Below are 7,402 nucleotides of genomic sequence, written 5' to 3'. Positions count from 1 at the left end.
TTAGAATATCAACCATTTCCGGAAGAGATGACTAAGACTCAAGTCATACAAATGTCCATGAAGACTAACCAAAGGGCATAAACACAGTTGAATCAAACAGCTGTTTGCTGTTAGAATAAGTGTTCTCAAGTACTACATAGGTAATATTTGCAGAGTGTATCTCATTGTTTAGAATAAATTAAAGAAACTGTTCTCTGGAAAGAAGTGTTTCTGCTCAGACTCTCCGTATCATATCTCTTTTCTCACCCTATCTTTCTCTCCCATTAGCTACCATGGCACCTTATCTATGTCTGGTAAAACAGATAAGTGGTTGTCATCTACCCCACTACATGAATTACTCATTAGATCTACTCTCTGGGTACTTCAGATGCTCTGAACAGCACATTTCTCTTCCTCTGGACTGGTAAGTTTGTAATAACCCTTGCAGTCTGTGTGCTAAGGGAAACACGGGTTGCAGGGTTCCTCCTGTCCCTGACCACGGGCAGTTGCTTGTTAGGAGGCTCCTTGATCAGCTTGCTTACAGCTGTAAAACTTTCTTCTGGGCAGACCCCTCCACTTGTTGAGAACCCACATTTCATATCACCTAACACTGGAAAGCTGAAAGTTATTTAGCCATTCAAGTTTTCTCTGCAGCTATGGGAGAAAGGAAAGCAGCCCCAGAGGACAGTGGAGTGGGGTAAATTGTACTCGGAGTACCTCCCTTGCCTTATGACTGCCTAGGGACACCAGGCAGCCATATCTGACAGGGTGACCCATTTGTAGGTGGTTACAACTTGGTGTGTTTAACATGTTAGGAGCCTCACTCTCCTTTGAAATAGAGACAGACTTATGATGGATTTAGCTCGCTAAGTAGAGGCTAGATCTGTGCTGAACTGCAATCAGCCACAGACTTTCAGCCATATGTTTTTAATACTTGTAACATTCCTTGAATTAGGGTTCAAGAAAAACTTCAAAGTCTACTATTGCTCAGTGAAATGAATACTACTAATGGCATTAATTCACGGATTCCAGTTGGACTCTCCGTCTAAGAGTAAGGAATGAGTCTTTTGTAATGATGTATAGTCTCAAATTAAAATCCTTAAGAACTGCTGGCCTTTTGATTAATTGATAAAAATCCTATTCAGAGAAAAAAACCCCAACCAAACCAAACCAAACCAAGCAATCAAACAGACAGAAAAAAAAAAACCAAACCAAAACCAAACCAAACAATCCCAAACAAAACATGGATGATATAATATTTTTTGTCATTTCAGAAAATAAAGGAATCTCTGAGAAGTGAAAATACATTGTTTTGTTCATGTATATTTTGTTTTGTATTGTTAATGTTGTAATGTAATACTAACTGTTAATGCTAAGATTTTCTGTTAAAGATTTAAAAATATGTCTACGTGTGCCTGTAAAAGTACAAACACAAGGAAAGGCAAGCAATTAAAAAGACATTACAATATGAAATCTGACTCTAATTTTAACTAGGAAATAACTGGTAGTAAGTTTGAAAGCAGAACAACTACAGGATTCTAGTAGTTAAGATTCAAAAAACAAAAGAAATTTGTTGGTTCATTTGGTCTCAATTTGTAACAGAGAGCTGTGCAAAAGACAGCAGTGACAGGGCAACTGGACTTTGAAAGTGTGTTTTGCTTAATATTGAAATAGGCAAAACAGAAGTAATTTTTTTGTTTACAGCATAAACTTTAGCTTTTGTACCTTGATGCTATTTCCATAAATTTAGATCCTGAATGATATTTACTTTCCCCAAACAATGGGATTAAAAAAAAATAACAGAAAAGAGTTAGTGTGCTGAGAAAAAGCAGATTGCCTCTGGATGATAAAGGATCTACATATATATTGTTTCAATAGACCAACTGATATGTCTAGTAAAAGCAGACAAGCTTTGATGAATACAAGCCTGTTTTCAGATCTAATAAAAGATATGATCTCTCTTCACAAGTTCTGGCTTGCTTATTGCCTTATACCATTATGGCTAGAAAGACAGTGCTATGGCTCAAGCACTACTACTACTACTACTCACCTCCCAGCTAAAACAACACTACAGCTACAACAGTCTTAGTATGAGTTAATTCATATTTATCAGGCATATTTTCAATGTGTGTAATCTCTCAGAAAGATTATAGGGCTACATAAAATACAACGTGGCATAGAGTTCATCTGCATTATGTTCTGAAGTGACTCACCACAGTGAGATAACAGCAATATAATGGCAGTTATCAAAATTCAGTCTTTATAAATCAGCAATGTAAACTGACATATGCTTACTGTGCTGTTTCATGAAAAGAGAAACCATTTTTTTTTTTTAGAGAAGTTTTTGACAATGGGAATTCTTTTTTGCAGGTAACTGGCAGTAAAACACAGATAGACAAGAAAAACTTCTGGCAAAAAAGAGTGGAATGACAAACCTGTACCTACAGGTTCCCAAAAAATTGCTTTACAAAATAACTTCCTTCCTGTACATATTTTTAGATTTAAGCTTTTCTGACAATCTGTTTTACAAAGCTCAGATAAAACTATTGAAACGAGAGCTGAAATGGATCTCTGCTTTGGTTCAAATCATGTTAGCATTTTTGTTTCAAATTTTGTGGTTTATTCTTACATTTCTCGTTTGTTTCTTTTCTTTCTGATCACACTTCTGTCTTTGTTTATTCTATTCCAAAACTGTAGCAGTAACCTTTCTCCTATCAGACTACCCTGCTTTGAAACTTTTCATAGTTTCACATGATCCTGTAGTCCAGCTGTCCCTCTGCCTACCAGTTCTCCTTCAGCCTTTCAGCCAGTCTCACTAAATTTTAAATGAGGGCTAAGAGCTGTCAAAGAAATGTTAATTCCAATTAATTTTAGGAGGACCATTGCAAGGAGAGAAAGAAATGTCAAAGAAGTCCCCAGTTGGAAAGGCAAGTGCAATTCAGTTATTATACCTCCTGCTTACTATTAGCTAATTAATCCCCTGACTAATTCAGCACATTTAACATAAAGTAGGAACTTTATTGTGTGAGATTGGAAGGAGAACAAGGTTGGAAGGGTGTAAGATGCTCAGGCTTAGGAAAACAATTTGTTTCAGTTCTACTGTGCACACAGAAAATCTTGTGTTTAGAAACCCCATGTAAGTGAAAATGGCAATCCCATAATATTGGCAGGGATGAAATGTTGTGAGCAATGGTCTCCTCCAAATTTATACTGGTGCAATGACAGACACTGTGTGCAGTGATGTGCTCAGAAAAACTGAGGAGATGGCAGTAGCTTATGAATCTACAGAATTTCTGGCTTTATTTTTGACGTACTTAGAGTAACACTGACAAGTTTTAAGAGATATTCCCTTCTTCCCTCACCCTACTCCTAGGCCTGGAAGGAAGTCAGACTTCTTCAAAGTTCATGTGGATGAAGAGGACCATATGGTTGTCAAATCAATTTGTTGAACTTTGTCCAAATCCTATGCGACAGACGCTTTTCACATGGACACCACATGGTTTATCCAAGGACAGTTCGGCAAGGAACCAACTAGACAGGAAAAAGAAAATGTTCTGAATTGCTCCCTCTCCAAAAGATGGATGAGATACACTTTGGGGCCTGTAAAGAGAATTTTTCACAACTGGTCTCTGTGATATCCTCTAAGCATTTCTGTTTATGTTGTTCATTTTAACCCTTAGTTGAACAACTAAATGAATAACAGGAAAATGACATGCCTTATTTGTCTTATCATAAGAATTGTTCCTAATCAGACACCATTCTTTCTTCAACATAAGAGACCACAGGTCCCTTCAAAACCTTTTTCTTAGCAGATTTCTGTGATTTCTACCCAAGCAAGCATTCTTTTGTACCTGTTAAGTATGGAGCATAAATTTGGTTTAACTGCTTCTGAGTCGTTCAAGAGTGACATTATGCCCACTCCAGCATCACTGTTAGTACCTCATACAGCCAGAAATCAAAAGTGGAAAGATGGAAAGTTATGACTGTGAAGAGGAGTGTTATATTGATGTGAGGAATGGTAAAGTAGCCATCCCAGGAGAAACTACAATGAAGTGCCCCTACTTGACCTTTGCATGGAATAGAAAAGAGATACAGCATCACTCCATAAGCAGTTTTTGCAACTTCTTGATACATTACTTCAATGGGAATTTTCTTCCCTGATTTTGAATGTTAATTTATATGTATAGTGAGTGCTGATACCTCAAAGTGATACCTCTCCCCCCCTGCCCCAAGTTTATTAAATTCAGGATAATATGGAAGACAGAGATTACATCTGAGTTTTGGAATACATACACAAGAGCTATGGGTTTGTTTTTTTTATTCCTTGCATTTGGATTCTGGCTTCATTCCACATAGAAAAGTCTAAATATATGGTATCTAGATATACTAAATATATGCTAAACTCTTTAAGCTCACCTTAATTATTTGTTATTGGAATAAATTTACTGGGTTTTGCTTATCAATTTGTGGGATACAGAGGGTAAATGTCACACAGAGCTGCTTTGGATACACCAATCATTGGCTGTGCTGGCTAGAAAATATAGATGTACCAGGGTCCTGAGGGCACTAACAGGACCCCTTGGCAGCCTCCCCTGGAGTCTCCCTGCACTCTTGCCCAGGACCTTATTTCAGCCCAGCCAAGTAATGAGATGCCTTATGCCCAGGGCTGCCCCAGTGGCCATGACTGTTCCTGGCTCGGGTGGAGGGATGAGCCCAGGATCACAGGGCCTGCCCAGGCACCCTGAAGAGTCCTTGATGATCCTAGTCCCTGAGTAAAAAGTCATCCCTGGAGTACCCTGATGAAAGCCATCTCTGCACGTCTCTGGAATCCTTTTTCACTTTTGTCATGCCTTATTCAACCAATGGTAGGCAACAAAACGTGTGCTGAGCACGAGTGGGAAAAACCTGTCTACCACTTGCAGGTTGTATTTGGGAACTGTTATTATTTAAAGAATGAAAATACCATTTCATCATCTGTGCACTGTTCTGTGACCACTAGGATTGAATTGCACTTTACATTAGAAATGAGGATAGCAAAAAATAGTTCCTTTCTGAAAAGGATGAAAATCCTATGATTCAATGTCGTACAGAATGACATCATCATTGCCAAAATACTATCCAAAATATACACTGCAGAAACCAAAGGCTTGGGCAAGTGAGAAGTACTTTTCTACTTACTGGCTCTTACACATAGGCTTAAATAACTCAATGAAAAATTATGTAAACCAAGAACACTACTCATGTACTTAAGTGATTTACTGGATCAGGCCCAAAAATACTGAAAATGTTGTAAGACTGATCCGTGACATGATCCCTTAAAACAAACCTTAATGACCAGGCAGTAGGTTGTCTGGATTTCAAGCAGTGTTTTATTTTCTACAGAATTTTTCCTTATCTGCTATGCTGTGTATTTTATTCACTGACAGTTGGTAGTGTCTAAGGGGCTGAGCCAGAAGGGAAAAAAAATATCTTTTGTGGGTCTGTGGTTAAATTCTCTCTTCTGTAACTGCTCTTTTATGCTACCCAATTGCAAAGTTCAATAGCACTGCTCTGTATCAGCAACATTAGAAGTTTCCTTTTTGTCTATTAACCAAGAGTTTTAAAACTGCTGATAAATGCATTTTTTAACATAGAGATTTTCTATATTCTGAATTATTTCTTCACCACAATTCCTTTTTCATTTATTTTGGGTTAGTCAATGAATAACATAACCACCTGATTTCCAAATAGTTTCACTTTTTGTTTGATAGGCTGACTGCAGTGCATGAGCTGGAAGCCCATAGGGAAACACTTCCCTTTCCCCACAGTTTTGCACTCAATAAAAATGTTGCAAAAGCATTTGTAATCATACCAAGGGTTGTGTGCAGAGGGCAATTAACCAGAACTACTGAGGAATAGATTTCTCATAGTTCTCTGTGTATACTTAGTTTAGAACAAGCAGTGAGTTTTTTGAGTGCCTACTGATTTCTGTCTTTATATCACAGAGACTCTTTAACCAGCAATTTATCTCACTCATATTCTTTTATTTCTATAGTTGCTGCACAAAGATAAACCAGTAACATTTATTTGCAGTACTGGGGGAGGAGGGAGAAGTGTCAATCTTTTCCAAAGGCAAAGCAGCCTTGTACCACAGCAACGGCCCCAGAGAACTCTTGAAGCCCAAGCAAACAGGCACAAGTACAGATTTTTGTTTGGGGGAACAGGAAGAACTCCCCAGTCAGAAGTGTGGTGTGCAGCTTGCTTGTTCAGTAACCACAAAGTGCCATTGCCATCCCATTACCTTCTTTTATTTGGTGCAATAAATAGCTGCCTACTTCAGCCTAGAGTGACCTTTGATTAACAGGCTACAATCAACTGCCTTTATGTCAAAGAACATCAAAACCCACTTTTAAATCAATAAGGAGGTCAAATATAAAAATAAGAGAATAAACACGAAGTTATGGTTGGGTTTCCCCCCCCCCCCCCCCAAGTGCAAAAGCCCTCTTACACTTCTGCAAACTGTACATGAGGTAGAATCTAAAATCAGAAAAATACTATCAAAGGTACTCAAAAGCTGCAGGTGAATTGGTTCTTAGTTTGGTCCAAACCTAAGGTTTCAATTAATCAGACCTTCTACTCTTATCTTAGCTTCATAAGAAGTTGTACCAGTATTGTTTCCACAAGTATTGTTCCTATGCTGGGGGAGGGAGGGATGGGTTTGGTTTTTTGTTTGTTCGTGATTTTTTGGTGTGTTTTTGGTTTTTGTTAGGTTTTTTGTTTTGGGGTTTGGGGTTTTTTTTGTTGACTTCTATGAGAACTGTCAATTTCTTGGCAGAGAACTGCCTACATTAAAAAAATCCACTGCTGTGTCATTGGTTTGGCTCTGCCAAAAAAAAAGCCATAGTAGTTAGAAGCAACATGGTATTTGGCCTGTCATAAAAATGGAATCTACTTAACAATAAAAAGAAATGACCATCAATAAACACAGCAGTTTAAGAAGCATCAAAAAATAAATGACAGTTGTTTGAGGTGCTGTTGCACCTGTGCAAAGCATCATAAACAGCGAAGAGCTCGAGGGACAACACTGCAGCAGGCAAGAAAAGTTAAACGCATTATAGGCACAGTGATTTTAAGTGCATTCCCAGAACAAACTGGATCAATTGGAAATGGCAGGGAAAGCCTGAAGTAATTGGTAAGAGACAAAAACGGAGCCCACAGTAACATGCTGAGAGACATGAAATCTCTGAGAGAAAAGGACTGTTCTATGATTATACCTATTTCTAATCCAAACGTGAATAGTCTTACACAAAGATTTTCACCATTGTCATGGCTTGTTTTTATTGCTGGTGAAGAAAACACGAGAAACGATTCTTTTAGTAAACGAACTTCCATTTGAACAGCAACTGCATCCTTTGCTTACTGAGTGGTTGAGAGATACTTCAGA

At 38.1% G+C, this 7,402-nt stretch overlaps 1 long non-coding RNA gene across 2 annotated transcripts; it reads left to right on the top strand.

The window, feature by feature from the left end:
- Positions 1-353: 353 nt before the first annotated feature.
- LOC128981741 (uncharacterized) lies at positions 354-2,905 on the top strand. Of its 2 annotated transcripts, XR_008489516.1 has the most exons (4): positions 354-403; positions 935-1,030; positions 2,350-2,426; positions 2,854-2,905. It is a non-coding gene; the product is annotated as an uncharacterized LOC128981741 (long non-coding RNA). The 2 variants fall into 2 exon arrangements; XR_008489515.1 differs by lacking the exon at positions 2,854-2,905 and having other exon boundaries at positions 2,350-2,563.
- The last annotated feature ends 4,497 nt before the right edge of the window (positions 2,906-7,402 follow it).

The sequence above is a fragment of the Indicator indicator genome, chromosome 1 (genome assembly GCF_027791375.1).
Source record: "Indicator indicator isolate 239-I01 chromosome 1, UM_Iind_1.1, whole genome shotgun sequence".
Lineage (NCBI taxonomy): Eukaryota > Metazoa > Chordata > Aves > Piciformes > Indicatoridae > Indicator > Indicator indicator.
Note: the sequence above shows the minus strand (reverse complement) of the source record. Positions and strands in the feature narration are given on the sequence as shown.